A 19061-nucleotide genomic window follows, 5' to 3' on the forward strand; every position below is an offset into this window, starting at 1 on the left:
TATATATGATAAAGGATTCATATCTAGAATTTTTAAAGAAAGCAACCTAATTTTTGTCTTTTTTATTTGTTCCTTTTAGTTATGCATGACAGTATATTTTGATGTATTTATAGAAACATGGAATATATCTTATTCTAATTAGGATCCCAGTCTAATTTTAAAATGGGCAAAAGTTTTGGACACATTACTAAAAAGCTATACAGATGGCAAATATGCACATGAAAAGATACCCAACATCATTGTCATTTCGGAAATGCCACAATGACATCTCACTTCACACATATTAGAATAGCCAAAAATCAAAAAGATTTACCTTAAAGAGGTAGCAAGGATTTGGAGGAAAGTAAACTCTCCTCCACTGCTAGTAAAGGTAAAAGGGACAAACACTTTGGGAAATAACTTGGCAGTTGCATGTGCCATAGAACCCAAGCATTCCATTCCTGGGAATCTTTTTTTTAAGAGAAAAGAAGTATATGCTCACACAAATGTGAATGCTCAAAGCAACTTCATTGTGATAAGCAAAAACTGGAAACAAGCCAAATAATGTTTGGATGGGTGGATAAACAATCTGAGGTCTGAACAAGCAATTCAACAGTACTCAGCCACAACAACAACAACAAAAATGAGCTACTGATATACACTACAACATGAATGGATTGCAAATTAATTATGGTGAGAGGATCAAGAGAGATTTCAACATCCTCTCCCACAAAAACTGTTCAGAATTTGACTGATGTAAAATTTAAAAAGTGAAAATTAATCTATAATGACAGAAAAAAAAAATCAGTGGTTATCACAGGATACAGAATGGTGGGGAGAATAAGCAAAGGATAAAATAGGCTTGAGGAAGCCACGGAGATAACGGAGATGTTTGTTGTCTTGATGGTGGAAACAGTTTAACAGGCATACACTTTGGTCAAAATTTACCAAATTATATACTTTAAACATGGAAGGTTGCCTGTATGCAAATGCCCAGATAAACAAAATGTGGTATATTCACACACAGGAACACCATGCAACAATCAAAGGAATAAATTACAAATACAGGTTCTGACATGAAAGAACCTGAAAATGTTATGTGCAGTGAAAGAAACCGATCACACCAGACAACCACGAGTCCATTTCTATGAAATATCCAGCAAAGGCAAAGCCAAAGGGTCAGAAAGGAGATGAGAGCTCACCTAGGAAGGGGTGTGGGAAAACACAATAGTGATCTTATCGGGGTGATGAAAAGGTTCTAAAGTTGATTTATGGTGATGGCTGAACAACGTGGAAAATTGACTAAAACGAATAGTTTCAAAGTCTGGCCCACCTTGTCTCCATTCTTAGCTCACGATGAGGTCTCAGAATGGGTCAGCATGGCAGAAAGCAAAATGAGGAAATTCAGAGTGAGCAGCAGCAGTTGAGAAGCCGCACTGCGCACTAATCAAATGCCCCCTCTGGATAACACAAGGCAATTTCAATGATACCTTGAAAATGTGATCTTGGAAGACAGGTGTTTGAACAGTGAGGACATTGGAAGGATGCAGCCATGAAAATGAATTATGGGCATTTCTGAAAATTAGAGGGTAGAGCAAACATCTTGATGGCTCAGCATGCCAGGTTGGTATCTATCAGGGGATGGTGCTCTCATCTTAGTATATTGAGAAGGGTAAATTCTGAGAAGTCATAAAGGCAGGGGACGCAGGGCAGTTGTGTTATAACCTGCTTATGTTTTATGTTTGCCAGGAGGATAGGATAAAGGGAAAAGAAAAAAAGGGCAATATTTTTCTTTGTTCTAGAAGTTATTCTTCTCTCTCTGTGATGGTGAATATAAATTTTGCCACTAAAATGGAAAAACAAAGAAATAGAAATACACTGCACACACTTTTGTGTAGTCCAGTGGGAAAGTTTATAGACAGGCACAAACTACATCCTATCTTCTTAGGATTTCTGTCACACAGAAATAGTGTAATGTTGAATTTATATGCAAAGCAATGGAGGTCTCTTTGGTGATGGACGCAGTGAGGGGGCAGGAGGGTATGGGATGACTGTTGAGGTTATCCAGGGCACAGCTTTACTGTCCAATGACATTTGCTCCTTGTTTCTGTTGGCACATAAGCCAGAATTCAATCACCAGCATTACACCTAAACAATATTTCTCCACTGGGAATAAAGGCAGCCAAGATGGTTTCCTCAAAGCCGATGTGCCACCATACCCAAGGGGAAAGCCTGGTGAGAGGCCAGGGGACAGGGTCTCCAGGATGATGCTCTCTGCTTATCAACATTTCTGATATTTACTCTTCTTTGCCCCTGAAAAGAAATATGTCTCCGGAGAGAGTGGAGATCACAGTAACGATGCTGGGGATGGTGAATGCATTGATTATGCTTCAAAAGAGATCCTCAGCAGTGCGACAGAAACCTTTGCTATTGAAAACGTAGAGGAGGCACCAGCTGTGCTTACATATGTAGATTTCCTGGAGTGCTAAAAAATAACACTTAATAAAGAGACAGAATAATACAGTCAGCTCCATCATATTTACTTTTTTTTAATATTCTTGGATTGGACAATCTGTTTACATTCATCAGTTTGATTCAAAACAGATTACCCTGTTGGTCACTGGCTTGAGGTTTGCAAAACGGTTATAGTTAGAGATGAAACAGCTGCTAACATCTACATCTAACATCTAACAAAAACATTCAATAAACTGACAAATTGTGAAAGAGAAAGCATTGAATAAATCAATGAATAATTGATACTTTGACTTCTGCTGTGAAAGGTATTTCATTCATCTTATGTTTGGGTTAATTATAGAAATATAATCTCAGTGGACTCCTAATGTGAAATGATAAAATATATAAGGTTAGCCTACAGCTTAGAGAACACCCACACATTTTCATTTAATAATAGACAATTATGACTTTCATTAAGGAACATCATCTCACTAGCATTAAAGGATTGGCGTTGACAAATAAAAGTGTGGCTAATGAACTTGCTCATTACTCTTCTCTGCTCTTGATTTAAGAGCACCTTTGATCTCTGGCTGAGACACTCATTTGTGAAGCATTTGTCACTGGAGATGATGCTGTTGGTGTTGCCAGCTGTGTGAGCACAGGTATCTTCAGCAGCTGGAAAGTGTTCGCCCGCTCTTTGAGTACCATTCTCTGTGGCCACAGCTGCTGCTAAGGAGGCCATTGGAACCAACGTTGACACTTGGAGTCCTGCTGAACCCAACCTTCTGCTCTCATATTCTACTATCCCAGTTGTTTTGATTTCTCACTTGTATCCAGCTTTGCCTCCATGCCTACAGACAAGGGGATATCTTAAGGCATTTGCTTCTCATTGACTCTGGCTCATCCTTTGGCTGTTTTGGATAGAAATGCAATGGGTCAAACAACCATATTGCATTCTAACAGACCATAGACATCTCAGAAAATAATTAGAGTAGACAGCAAATATCACAAGAGTTCCATATTCTAGACTAACAAAGCAGCTTAGTGCCTCTTGACTCTGGCTAGAAAAAGGCTGAAAACTAAACTTATAGCCCAACTATCATGAGTAGAAATGATCTTTATGTCAATCATTCCAGGAATGTAGTGGAATATTAAAGAAATAAAGCCTCCAAGTCAAAATGTCAGGGTTTATATGAGGATTTAACAAGAAGATCACATACAGAATACCCAGAACCTCTCCGGCACATAACAAATGCTTATTCAATACTTGCTCTTAAGTCTAGTGGGGTTTTTATGCCTTTATAGTAAATAAAATACCTTTAATTCTGGAATTTGGGGCGACATTGTCTTGGCTAAGGGCATAAAACATACACTAGCTGAGTTGGGTCCTGGACCCAGTTGCTCCCCTAAATGGGAGGTCCTGGGCAGCATGACATCAGGCTTAAGACTGAGGAAATACACAAGGGGGAAAGAAGAGGGCGAGGGAAAGAGCGGGGAGTGGGTATCAAAGAGAGAATTTCTTTATTTTAGGTTCTCTAGAAAGAGCAGTATAGGTGTGAGCAGTAGTGCATTGTGGGAAGGGGCAGGTGAGGAAATGAATCCCTTTCTCAGGTTGAGCAGGGCACTAGAATGTGGTCCCCAGATGTAAGGGAAAGAAGATATAGATATCCTCAGGACTAAATTGTGCCTCTCACTGCTCCTGTCCCTGGAGGTCCACCACCCTAATCCCCACAGAGATGCATCTGTTTCCCTAAGGACATCTGTTTGGGGAAGATCAAAAGTCAAATTGATTTGGAGAGGCGATGAGGCATATTGGGTCCATCTACTCCAAGTTCACTTTCGAGCAGAGCTGTCTTAGTGCAGACAGTGAGAGGTGATCAATCCCCATCAAACGCACCCTTTTTTCCACTGTGCAATGTCGCCAGCTCACCGCCAGACACCACGGTTGGTTCCTGGACATTGCTATGGCTCTTAGATCCTAGAGCCAGGCCACGCAGGTGTTCTTTCTTACAAGTTTCCTGATGAAATAAAGGCCTCTTTCAAAAGGTGTTTTCCAAGCTTCTTTGAGAGGTTCATGATGAATCACATACAAGAGAAATGTGCCTTCCACTATCCAATAATAACAATGATAATTTATTAAAAAAAAAAAAACATTGACTAAGCACTTTCCAGGCAGCAGGCCCTCTGCTAAGCAGCTCCCAGGCTACAGCCCCCTTAATTGCATAATTACTCTCCCCAATCTTTCTGGAAATGAATTACACAAAATCAACTCAAAAAACACATGCCTGGGCTGGGGATATAGCTCAGTTGGAAGAGTGCCTGCCTTGCATATACAAGGCCCTGGGTTCAATCCCAAGCACTACAAAAAAGTAAATAAATAAAAGAACTTAAATGCTTCAATTTTTTAATTTAAAAAAAGCCTAAAATTCCAGTATTCCCCAACTCAACTACTTCTCATAACTGTTTTTTTTCTTTTTTTTTCCATTTTCCAGTGAATGTCCTCACTTCTTTATAACCACAAAGGTAATGGTTCACAATGCAGACTTACCACGCAAGTTCAAGAAACCCACAGGGCGGGTGGGCGAGGCAAAACAAGTCTTGGAGGCACACAGCTCAGATTTCAATGCTGTACTCTTTTTGTAGATTTCCCAAAATTGGTAAGGGGAGAGGAACAAGGGAATGATAAAGGAGCCCATGGTCTACACCAGCCAAGATGAAATTAGTGTGTGAAGCAGCTCAACTTACTCGTCAATAAACCTCTATTTCTGTTTCCAAGGATCACACAAGTATGTCTTCATCCCACAAATCTTTCTCTTATTACATTTTCTTCTGTAAACGCTCAACAAGCCTGCATATGTAAAGACCATGTAGCAGAATGCCAACATCAGCTTTGGAGTTTGTAATTTTAAAAAGTAACAACTAAGAGTTGCTCTAACTCATAAAATATGCAGTAAGGCGTTTTGAGCAAGATTGAAAACTAGGAGAAAAATCTGTGCTCCCAGCAGGCAAAATATTCCTGACATTTTTAATAATAATGAAACATAAGACCTCCTTAAGGCAAAAACCAAAATCCATTTTGCATGTGAAAAAGAAATAGGTTCCATTTAATTTGTTTAGCTTTCTTTGTTAGGCTTTGCGTTTCTTATTGGAAAGTTTGAAGATATGAAAAGTACTTATAATAAATGTCTCAGTGGTTGAGAAGAGGTGACATGAGGGAGCCAATTTTTCTAATCAAACTAGGGTATGTATGAAACCTGTATGCAAGAAGTAACCTCCCCTATTTATTTTTTCACCTTCAGAAAAAAACAAAATGTAGGCTTGCTTGATTTTATAATCTAAACTATCCAGGCGGTGCAGACACTGAAGGGCATAGTTGTACACCCTAACTGATGAGGTTTACCTAATTCACATTAGAAGGGAGGAAAAAAAGATGAACATTTTTAATTTTTAAAAGGAAACGTGATCACTGTTTTCGAATGCCAGATGGAGGTGTTCTGTGGGAGACACTTAGATCCACAGTGCGTGCTTAAACAGTGAGTGGAATATAACAGCATGAGGAAGAATGCAGCCTTGTAGTTATTGGTTTCCTTTTTATCTAACACTCAATTCTGAGGTCCATGGAATTGGGGATTGCATGTCTCTTGTTCACTGCTGTGTTCCCACTGCCCAGTAAAGTAGGCTTTAGCAAATGTGTAAATAGGGACTTAACTGTTTACAGCTTAGAGCTATCCAGTCATGGAAGCAGTGAGCCTTTGCGTCATCAGAGGTGTCCCCTCAATGCTGAGCCATATGGGGTGATGGCATAAATTCAGGCATCAGGAGAGAGTTGGACTATGTAGCATCTGAAGTCTGAATCTAATTCTGATCTCTTATGATTCAGATATACAGTCCCAACTCAGGGACCTTAGAACTGAGTATAAGATAAAATGAAACCAGGAACTACAATACTGGATCCATCTGTTTTCTATAGCAAATAGCACAGACTATGGGAGTTTCAATAAAAAGGTTTATTTTGTCACACAGTTCTGGAGGTCCAAGGTTAAAGAGTCCCTGAAGGCACAGGTCACATGGCAAGACAGACTGAGAGTGCGAGTGAGTGAGAGAGAGAGAGAGAGACAGAGAGCGCGCTTACGCGCATTCTCTGGTCTCTTTCATCTTATAAAGCCACAAGTTTTCAATAATGGTGGCTCTATCCTGATGCCCTTATTAATCCTAGTCACCTCTCAAAGGTTTTACTTCTAAATACCAGTCAGATGAAGTTTCACCTTCTTTATCCCTAACAACGGAGATTAAATTTCAACACATGAACTCTTGAAGAGCACTTAAGCCATACACAAACCATAGCAAATGCAACAGAGGATATCTGTTTGCCTCTGTGTGACCATGCCTCTGCACACAATTTTCAAGGAAATATTCGCATCTGTAAGGCATTTCTTAAAGATTCATAATTCCGTGGCCCATGGTGAAGGTGCGCCACTCTGTGGCTTTTCCTGGGGCCTTGCTCAGTTTCAAGGAAACCTAAGGACCATCGCCTTTATTCCTTTTCATGCCTGCTCAAGGAAGCCTTCCCTTGTTACCTACGTTTCAGAAGGCACAGGCTGCAGAGGCCAATGACAAAAACATTACTCCCCGGAGGGTAACCTTCTTCCTAAATGATGGCTGATCATGAGGCTGCTGTAGGAATCCACATTGGAGTTGGGGCATAGCCCATGGGATCGCGTTGTTGAATGTTCCTTGTGTATTGCCCCAGAAGTGATCTGCGTTCTAGAGGTGGCTGTGATTACCTGTGTGGGCTGCTCCCCACATGGGTCATGGGAGTCAAGAGAAAGCAGCAAAGGCAGCACCCTTGGTGGGCTCCGGTCTCTTCTTCTTGAGGGGTAAAATCACACCACTTGGAATTTTTTTTCTTGATAGAAATATTTTTGGTATTGGGAGGCATTCCCAGAACAGCCACCCAGTATTGTCTGCCTCACCAGGAGCCACTCTAATTTAAAATGCTTCTGATGCAGATTCTTAATCTAACTGACAGTGATTGTGTGTCATTTGGGGTGTTTACTTGCTCACTTCATCTCCCATCTACATGTTGATTGGCAGAAATGAAATATTTACTGTTTTCATTTATTCTTAATTTAAAATTTTATTGGCATTGGGGAGCAAACAGAAATAACAATTTGCAGGAAATGGTGAGTATAGAATACTAAATATCTGCAAAGGAAATATGTAAGGCACCAGAAGAGATCCTATAATGACACAAGGAGATGGAGTTGGTCCATGAGAATGCTCCTGACGCTGCAGACGAGGTTGCACAAGCTCTCCCAGAGGGTAAAGGGAAGGGGCTACATATACTTTACCTCATTTAATATTCACCCCTTTGGAGGTGAATTAATTAGGAATTAAATTATTCTGATTGGGGCCGGGGTTGTAGCTCAGTGGTAAAATGCTTGCCTAGCATGGGTGAGGCACTGGGTTCCATCCCTGGCACCACATAAAAAAATAAACAAATAAAATAAAGGTATTGTTTCCCTATACAACTAAAAATATATTTTAAAAAAGTATTCTGATTTGACAGAAACTAAGGTCCTGAAATAGTGAAGTGACTTGCCTGATTGCTTGCTATGATAAACTAATATCATAACTTAGGGGCTGAACTGAGAGCATTGATTTTTGTAAGATTTTGGGAAATATGGAAATGACTAAGAATTCTTGGAAAGATCTTGTTTCCAAGAAAGAAAGAGTATAAGGGGATTCCCAAGCCCCAAAAGGCTTTGGACTCTGTTAAATATTTTTCCTCATCTGAGGATCATTTCACAGTCTCCTAATTCCATGGAGTTTGTGGTTCCAGGTGAAAGGATGGAAACTGTGGCATTTTATACATGCATTTGAAGGTCATTCACAAAATCAATGATGAACATTCTTAAAATGACTGGCATGCTTATGCTCTTGACCTAAAATATCCAGAAAGTAAGCCTAGGGTGTAGATTCAGACTTCTCTGTTGCTGAAGGCTTGGAGCCAAGATCCCCAGGTGTAGGTCTATGAGCCAGAGAAAGCCTTCAACAAAGCTTTTTGTAGTCCATAGTGAAATAAGAATATAAGAAAGGGAGTCTTTCCTAAAGATAACTACAGGATTTTTGAAATTATGTCTTCCCCACATTTTTGGTAATGAATTGTTCCTCCTCCCCACCCACCCCCATTTTAAAGACAGTAGTGGTGTTGAGAGTCCAGGTATTGAGTGGTCAGGATTCCAGTCTCAGGCCCTAGGTTCTCTGAGCTCAGAGCTAACCTTTATCACTCACCAGCTGGATTAAGTCAGATCAGAACAAGTGTTAACATCTTTCATTTTCTATAAAACAGTAATATTAGCAGGACCTGCATAATTGTTGTGCAGATTGAATTTAAAGAGTCATTTACAGATTAAATACTTACATGTTATCCAATATTAAGAATACATGTTAACGTATATTTACCTATAAAACATATAACAGATGGAACTGTAATATATACACATAGAATCACAGTAAAAAGTTGACAATTTTATATAAACTCCTAAGATTATTATTTTTTAAATTTTACTGTTTGAAATTCACCTGTCTATGAATCATTACTCTAGTAAGAAAGATTGGGGTCCAGGTAGGGAGGTCAGCCAGCTTTTTCGCTGCTGTAACTAAAAGACCTGCCAAAAACAATTTTAGAGAAGGCAAAGTTTATTAGGAAGCTCACGGTTTCAGAGGTCTCAGTCCATCGACATCAGGCTCCATTCCTTGGGGCTTGAGATGAGGCAGAACATCCTAGTGGAAGAGTTTGGTGGAGGGAAGCAGCTCACAGAATGATCAGAAAGGAGAGAGAGAGAGAGAGAGAGAGAGAGACACTAAGCTCAGCTCACCAAATATATCCCCTAAAGGCACACCCCCCAGGAACCCACCTCCTCCAGACACAGCCTACCAGCCTACAGTTATCACTCAGTTAATCTTTATCATTCACTTATTGGGTTAAGGTCCTCCATTTCACCTCTAAATTTTGCATGAGTTTTGGGGGACAACTAATATCAAAACCAAAGTGAGGACATGCATGTAAAGCCAGAAGTAGGGGAAAAACACCTTCTTTGTCTAGAGGGATGGAGAGGCAATATCAAATAATTTCATTGCATTCAGGTTCCTCTTATTCAAAGCCCTCAGGTTGAATCTACCTGTGTCTACCTCCTATCTCCCTCTCTCTGGAACCTCAGCCTCTGGCAGCAGCAACCTTGTCGAACTTGCTCACTGCTTACCCACCGTTTCCACAGTGCAGGTGGTTGTAGTCAGTGAAAGAATGAAATGAGGGTCAGTAAGTCCATCAGGATCAACCAGTCACCAAGAAATTGTCTTGCTGTTGCAAGTGCTCTGTTCTCCTTTGGCCTCCCTTGGCTAATGGGGCTCTCATTGGCAAGAGCAGCTTCGACCCTCCCTCAGTATGTTCCACAACACAGGACACAAGCAGCCCTGGGTGCTCTCTCACTGGCTAAACTCTCCCCCCCCACACCTCCTTTGTATAAACTGTAATGTAGAATTTCAGCACCTAAAATCACTTACCCCATTCGTTTCTCAGCCACAAGCAGCTGATTACAATTGGTTTCCAATATCAGGTGGCTGGCAACTGTAAAATTAAAAGATGTTTGTCTTTATTTCAGTAGAGAGAAACGCTTTATCTAGGATGAAATATAATGGGGTTGTGAGAGACATGGCTATCAGCTCTAGTTTAAAGTGGCAGCATTTATAAACAAGAATAAGGCATGCCTCCTTCAAGGACTGAACTTCTCTTTAATGGAGAGAAGGCTGGGCGGGGGTTGGGCAGGGTGGGTCACATTTCTTCTAAGACTCATTCCAGAGGGTGAATACATGTCAACACATTAAGGCAACTGGAAGCGTTTTAACACTATAAACACAGATGACTGAAAAGTGATCCGGTGCCACTAGACCACAAACCATTCATCAAGAGCTTATACACACTTTTTATGGCTTCCAAGTGCTTTTCAGAGTTATGAAGGTCTATGCTACATTCTCCTTTGATTCAACTTGATTTAGATTCTTAAAACGTGGCCCAAAACAATAGAGAAAAAAAAAAAAAAAAAAAAAAAACACCTTGACCTTAACCTCAAACCAAAAAGAAAAAAAAAATGAAAAGAAATACAGAACTTTCATCAATTAATTTACTATTATTTACAATTAATTAACTATTAAATAGTCCACAGTGAATTACTTTATGCCTCTCTGATTATTTGTATGATTAAAGAAAGGGAATAGCAGGTTTCTACTTTATTTATAATAAACTGACACCAAAAGGCATGATGATAGGATGGATTCTGTAACTCCTATTGTTTATGAAATGGCTAGGATTTCTAAGTATTATTGAAATTTGCAAATAATCTAATTAGTAATCCTCCTCCTGATTCTCTGAAATTACATCTTAGATCTGCAAGGACTAGAAAAGAATATGAAAATGAAAATCTGTTCTTCACAATTGCAAGAACTACATATATAAGTACATTCAGGGTGAGACCCTAACTCTTCCTTAGGGCGTCCATCTAACATCCACCTTACAGATGGTCAGCTCCTCACCATGGAGATGGGAGAGGAAAGCAAATGACAGGAGGGATGTGAAACAGTGAAGGCACATACTTTCTCTCATTCATTGGAGTATGGTTTCTCCAGTGACAACAGGTAAGGTCTGATCATTTGCTTTTCTGTTATTTTTGGTCTGGCCCAAGCTGGGGGTTACCTGCTCAGTATATCTTGACTGAAGTCTTGCACAGGCACCCTGTCCTCTTGGGACACGTTTGCAGCAATAGAATAAGATTCAAAACATGTCTCGTGCTCCCAGGAAAATTTAAGCCTCACCCTAGGTCTGAGAAGTGACCTGCCATATTTCTTATTTCAGCAGTGCTGGGTGCACAGTAGGTCCTCAAGCAATGTATAAAAATTGGCTGACAGATCAAATGACTCAGGGGTTACATCCCCAGAAACAGGGGAGAGAAGGAAAATGTAAAAGGGAGAGGAAAACAACCCCCACTTCCTTTCTGTGGTGAGCAATTTGTTCTACTTTTTGCTTTGAAACATCATCAGTCTTCATCTCAGAAACTGGCAGTGACTTTCACTTGGAGTCGAGGCCCCTGGGGATGTGTGAGAAGCATCTCTTCAATTATACAGCAGACGCTGTTCCACGGAAGCCGCTCCAAATTACCATCTAACATGATGACTTTTTTTTTTTTTTTTTTTTTTGGTATGTGTGCCCTGAACAGATTCTTGTTTCTGGAAGCAGAAAAGAAACTTGGGAGAGACATGTGTTTGGATGACAAAACATTTCCTTGTGAGAGCCTGAATTCCTCTGAGCTGCTATGTATTTCATAAACATCGTGCAGAATTGGCAAAGACACTCTGGCCTAGGGTTTTTGTGCAACCATTTTTTGAAGAATAAAATAGAGCCTTGTCTTCTCTTTTGTTGCTTTACTTCTTTTGTGTTATATATGAAGCTCCACCGTGGAATCTTTCTTGACCTCTAATTGAGATGCACAGATGGGACTGAACTATTATTTAGATTCCACTGTACTTGTGGGTTTTACTTCATGTGAGTAAAACGTAGCTCTATATTTGATTTTTTTTTCTTTTTGCCTTTGGATTCTATGTCTTAAACCCCTGATATAGGACATTCCGGACCAGGGTAAAAGCTTGACAGCAAGAACTGGGGCCATAGAGGACACGAATAGAGAACAGTAGGGGCTCAATCTGGTTGTAACCAAGAGCCACCTGAGTGGAGTGGCAAAAAGGGTCATTAGCTATGACTGCTAGGGCTATTTATTATGGGCTGTAAGAAGTAAGAAGTTCGGACTTTGCACAATGTGGAGACCCAGAAAATTTGAGACAAGGAAGTGTCTCGATTGGCACTTTCAGAGAGAACATTGAGAGGAAGACTTGAATTCGAGGAATTAATCTGGAGGCAATCCGAGCAACCAATGGGAGAGGGATAGGAAAGTAACACTGAGACAAGAAATAAGCCACCAAGCAGTTTTAGAAAGAAACAAGTCTCACATGGATCTCATTAGAGCAGAGGTTCTTGGACCTCTGTGGTTCATAAGTAATGCTCTGGAATCTCAGTTTTATTCCACTTGGGTATTGGTGGATGAAATCTCAGGAGCAGCAGATAAACAAGTGTCCAGAATTTTTTTTAAAAAAGGCAAAAGGAGGCTCTTCAGTTGACATCAGGAAAATCAGCAGGATCCATGTTGAATATAAGTTCAAATATATGGATCAGGAGGACAGGAGACCCAGGATGTGGTGGTCCAGAAAAGAACTGGATAAGTAAGAACAAGACAGGATCTCATCCTTGTACTTGTAGTAGCTTCCAGGTTTTCAGAGAGTCCAGTCTCACAGCTGAGCTGTAAGGTCAGGGTCCACTTTAAAACTCAGCCGCGTCCTCAGTTCAGGAGAGCTCCTTGTTAAAGTTGACGGTCAGGCCTACATTTATGTTCCCACCTGAGCCACTGAATTTGAGAGCCTCAAATTCCTTTTGAGGAAGGTCAGTGTTGGTCCTAGAAGTGATACAATATGGTACCACTCAAGTGGTGATGGCACCAGTGAAAGGAACTGTGGGATGCCCAGCGCATCCTTACAAATGGGGAGTCTCTTCACAAGGGTCATGCAGGGCATTGGGTACGTATGTTCTACCCTCTGACCATGAGATGACCATTCAGTGTGGGAAAATTTAATCAAACTACCTCATCTTGCCTTTTTTCTTTTTTTTTTTTTCTTTTTCGCAAGAGTGCTTACTGGGAGAGGGAAGAAAATATCAGAAGACATTTGAAATTCCAATGTGATTTTTCCATTATATACTTAAAAAGAAAATAGAATTACTTTTGTTATAAGGTTTTGTTTATTTTCCCCCCAAGCCATGAAATGGTAGAGAATATAAAACTTCCTACCAACTGCTGAATCAGCTACAAATAGCAGAAGATCTACAGTGAAAGAGCGAGAGTGGCCTTAATTCTGGAACCAGTTGTCACAGTCACAGGGCCACTGAGACAGAAGGCTCAAGACCAGTCCTGGCACCAAGGTCTGCATGTGCAAAAACAGCAAATTCAGACAGCAGAGAAAAGGAGGACAAGGTCAAGTCAGAAAAACCATAATCCCTAGCTAAATCTTGGGCTTTTTGTCCAATATAGGCCAAAGCAATTCCTAAAAATGGAGGAAGTCACTTGCGACTGAGGCCCATTAGAGATGACAATGACCTGCTCATACATAATCTGCCCTCTAGCCTTCAGAGAAATGATCTGAAGTAAACCAAGCATGAGTTAAAGTGCTGGCCATAGCAGGATAGCTGAGGTGTCCACAGTGTGGACTGTAACAAATAATAGCAAGTGGACAGATGAAATGGGAACAAATAGGAGCAGAGAGGCTCATTCAACTTTTTGTTAATTGAGAAAACAATAGGTGAAAAATAAAAACTATTATTATTTCATTTGACTATACAAAGCACATTTTTTAAGTCTTAGTGATGTTTATGTGATGAGCATAGTGATTTTTTTAAATCTTTAACATATTTTTAAAAGTAAAACTAGATTTCTTATTTAATTAAAAAATTAAATACAATCAATGAAGACAACTTTTAAAAGACATCATCTTTCCTCCCAAAGCACTACAAATATTGTTCTGGGTCAAGGAAATGAAGAAAAGCTAATGATCTCTGAGTGTAAAAGGGTTAAAATTTCTTGAAAAATGAAAAAAAATGGCCTTTCTCTGCAATGACATGCGCTATCTCGTGGTGGCATAATCACAACTATTCATAGGGGGTGAATTGGTACCATCACATTTAATTGGTTCCAAAGGTCATTGTCTATTTCAACCTTTACCTCTGAATAATATCAACACAGATTTGTAACCTATGTGGGAATTTTCTGTCTTCTTATCGGGAATTACGACAAGGGTAATAGATTACATTATCGTTCCTCCTATTGTAACATATTTTCTGCAGTGTCTATATAGTACGAATAAAGAGAAATCTCAATAGTATTGGCATGATAGAATGAAAACTATTAATAAAAAGAGAGTCCATTACAATCAAAAAGATCAACAGTATGATAAATGTTGACAAAATTGTATTGCAGGGCCAATAAATTTCTCTACAGAGTTTTTATTAGTGAGTAATTAGTATTAAAACATGCCAACTGTTCTTAAGTACCATGGATAGTGAAGGAAACAGAGGAGTGTGTGACAGGAAGCAGATGGATCACCTAATTATTTTTCAATTACAGGTGGTATATCGGATGCAAAAATCTGCAAATCTTCCATCCATCCACTTTACAGCTGTGTTCCTTCTAATAAATACATTATTTCATTAAAGAAACATTTTCATAACAACCAAAATCATTAAGACACACCTATACACAACATATATGCCCTAAATGGAAGCCCCATGGGATGGGTAGGCCCAGTGGAGTGTGGCTGAGACATGAGCTTGTGTGCATGGGGACTGCAGGCACCAAGAGCTGAACTCATGGAAGGGCACTTGCCTTTAGCCAGGAGATTCTCAGATGCCTGAAGCCAGCCTTGGTAATCTAGGTGTTTCCCAGCAACTACTGCGTGTGGCCATCCAGCTTGCTGACCTATAATAAAGTTTACTACATCCCATTTTAGAACCTGTTCAACTTACAATGTCATACTGTTGAAGGAGAGAGGTCTGAGCCAATCTCGGGGGCTGTAATTAAGGTTTTTTGAAATAAAAATTTTTATTGAAATAATTACGTATTCACATACTGTAGTTATAGTAAATAATGAAGAGAGAGTCTTGTATACTTTGCCTTATTTACCGAATAGTGGCATTGTGCAAAACTGTTGTGTAGTATCACATTCAGGGTATTGGCATTGATCTTGTTCAATTATTTATTGGCTATTCTTTTTCAGATTCTGTAGTTTTATTCATCTCTTTCCTTGTTTTATTTTATTTATTTTTGTGGTACTGAGGGCTGAAGCCAGGTATGCTTTACCACTGAGCTACATCCCTAGTCCTTTTGTGCTTGTGTTTCTATATGTACCCGTACATGTGTTTAAAATCTTAAAAGCCTCACTCATTGAATTACGATAAGAGTACTCCTTTTTATCAAGTAAATAGCTGAACTGTTCTATAGTCTCATAAGCTCTTTCTGCTAGAGGGAGGCAGAATGCAGGTAGGGGAGAGACAGATTGAATCAATTTGTCAAATAGCGTATTCTTATTGACTGTCAACTATATTCTGAGCTGAGTCTCAAGGATTCATCCTATCTGGAAGCATCACATACTGACAAGATTTATCAAGAGTTGTGCTTCTTGCTTTCTAAACAGCACCTCTGTACCCATATTCCTCCTCACCCACTCAGTACTTCAAGTGGCAATTATTTCCTTCACTATCCATCCAGTAGTCTCTTGTATGTGAAAGCCCTGTGGAAAATTCAGATAAGTGAAATTTTATACACTGTTAAGAGCTTGGTTTCTGGCCTGAGAAATGGATCTAGGTTCAAATCTTAGGTTGTTAGCAACCTGACCTTGGTTGATTTATCTAAGCTATCCGGGATTCAGCTTCGACATGTGAAACATGGAGCTAATTAGTCTCTATCTCATATTAGTGTAATAGTAAATTAAACACTTCCTGCAAAGCATTTTCCAAGGAGCTTGGCATATGATATGTACTAGTTAATTTTCATTTTGTGTTAACATTACATGGCTATATAATCATATGGCTATATTACATATAGTTATGACCCTTAATAAACACAAGACAATTTTATTCGGGGGAACAAGCAGCAAATGCTTATGTAGAGAGAAGAAATTTTGTGTCACCTAAAATAAACTCTTTTGTCAGCCTTAGTACTCTAGGACCAAAGGTCTCCTTGCAGCAGGTCATTTGCACTCATGAATTGTGTGTAGGAAAAGGAACAACGTGCCATGAAGCACATATCTCCAGTGAGGTGTGAATTTAACTTTTTAAATTTCCTCCAGAGCATGAAGAGAGGGGTGCACAGGTATTGGAGGCTACCATATGAGCATTTGTGTTTGTAGGACTAAGTAATAGGTGAATTCGGAGACAGGAGTTCTTATGTAGAAAAGGAGTTGGAGGTCATTCCAGGAATAAGAGGCAATATAGGGAGCATGATTTGAATATCAGCATACTAGAAATTGGGAACTGCTCTAGAACTTAGGAGGAAGATTGGCGATCAGCTGTAGGCAGACAGTTTCCTGTATCAACAACCCAAAGCCAAGTTCTTTAGGTGGGGCTTAGTGCTTTGTGGTTCTCCTTTTCTCCTCTCAGAGGCTTTGTGTGGACCACAATTCAAAAGGATGAGGATGCTGTTTGTAAGCAAAATAAAAAGGAAAGAAAATGGTGCTGGGGTTATGAAGCAGCTCTTTACTCCCTCTCTGCAGCAGGGCAGACAACAGATGTTATCATCAATTCAAGAAGAGGAGGAGCTCTGAGTCCATTGTAATCTGCTTTCATTTTTTTTTCCAAAGAAAGAGGGTTGGTACAATGGAATTACAGACTTTGTGGTGTGGAACTGAAGCTTGTAAATGAACTTAAGGGTGGGTCGTTGTGTGTGAAAGGCAGAGATCTAAAGGAACAGCCATTCCCAATGCTTTAGAAAAATCAGGGGCTGAACTTTGCGTTGGCTCCTTTTCAGTGTGAATTTTCTTTGTAAAAGCCATCATTTATTGAGCACATGTTCAGTGCATTCCTTGCCCATGGAATGGGTAATAAGACTCTCACTGTATGAACAAGCAAGGAGAGTTGCCACTTACCTAAGGCCAACTGGCACCAAAGTTACTTCCCGGAACTTGACACAGACCTTGGTAAGATGTTTGAGAGCTCAAATCCCTACATTCAGTAGTTAAATGTGACTTGTGCTCTTTTGTGTCTGCTCCAGGAAATCTCTGTACTACTCTCTGTGCGTGCCCTGTATTCACACATTCCTGTTGTATTTCAGTGTTTGAAGAAAAGCAGCCTGTCACAGCAGTGTGTGGCCATTTACCACAAATGGTGCTGGTGGCCCTTTGAATGGAAGGTTGGTGCTGCCATTGATTTATGTGACTCTGAAGCTGTGACTCGTCAGGGACTAAGATCAGGTCCCCACTGATGTGTAACAAAGCAAGGCACAACTAGGGACTTACAATGCCTCTGCTGTGGGCGAGTCCTTCCTTTAATGGGGAGAAGGGAGGTGGCAAATCATGTCTGGAATCATCACCGAGGTTATGAGGCAGCTCTTCACTCTCTGTCTGCAGCAGGGCAGGCAACAAATGTTATCATCGAACAGGCGCCAGGATTCCATTCAGGGCAGGAGAACACAAATATGGAAAAGCTTTTGGTGCAAAGGATGGAACTCAAGATTCTAGGAATTAGGTGGCACTAAGGACTTTGGAGAAAAGCCTCAAGTCCCTTGTGACTCTAAACAGAGAAAAGACAAACAAGAAAAGAAACGGGGAATGATAGGACAGATTTTAGATTTGGGGATGAGTTCTGATCCATAAGGTTGTCAAAAACTTCTTTTGGGGGCAGAGGTTTCTGTGGATTGAACCCAGAGGTGCTTAACCACTGAGCCACATCCTCCGCCCTTTTTATTTCTTATTTTGAGCTAAATTGCTGAGGCTGGCATTGAACTTGTGGTCCTCCTGCATCAGCTTCCCGAACCACAGGAATTGTAGGTTTATACCACTGCGACTGTCTCAAAAAATTATTTGGAGAGAAAAAGTAGGCCCCTATGTCGGATCTGGGGTGGGTAAGGTGACTTGCATTCTATGAAGTCTTGTGTTTTATGTAAGTTAGGTGTGCCTGTAGGAGGCTGCTGAGGGATCGGTGAAGGGACTGGACTTTAAGTACGGGTCAGCATGAAGGATAGCAGGAACCCTGAATGAGGAATCTGGAGCCCCAGAGCAGAGAAGGCCACAAGAACAGCAGTACCTAAGCTATTTCCAGAAATACTGAGGAGGGCTTGGACTCCCAAAGCCATGGGGGTTTACATATGTTTTCTAGCAGAGAGCATTTGCACAAAGTCATCTGTATAAATCCCCATGGTCAAAGTGATCTTGTTTACATTTTTTTTTCTCATATGCCCGCAGTTAGGTGCTTGGGGCCTCTATGACATTTAATATGGGCTTTTCAGAAAGAGAAAAGGGACTCTGGGAAAGATGAATTGGTTTGCTTACTAGGACCACATAGAAAGTGAGTCACACCAATCCCCTTCGTTGGCTGTGGTGTGCACACAGGATTTTTGTCACATATCAGTGATATTCAGAGACACTAGTTCCCAGGTTCTCAGAAGTTTATTCAGTCTCTGCAAGATTTGGGCTCCCTGTCTCTGAGAAGCTCATGTACCTTGACTTCAGAATTTCACTTTTTGGTGAATATGCTTTATGACAATTTTATTAAATTCAGGCAAAAAGAGAAACAACAAGCCTATGGTCTATGATCCTGTTTCTAAGTCATACTTTAATGTGTAGGTTTACTTCGGGACATTGCTTTCTCTTTAGAGTACATATTTATTCATTTATTCTAGGCTCTGGATAGGTGATTGCCAAGGCCAAGGCCTTTGCAAAGAAGAATGACACTGTGAGTAGAAGAAAAAAAAAAAAAAAAAAAC

This window comes from Marmota marmota, unplaced genomic scaffold, assembly GCF_001458135.2.
Source record: "Marmota marmota marmota unplaced genomic scaffold, marMar, whole genome shotgun sequence".
Lineage (NCBI taxonomy): Eukaryota > Metazoa > Chordata > Mammalia > Rodentia > Sciuridae > Marmota > Marmota marmota.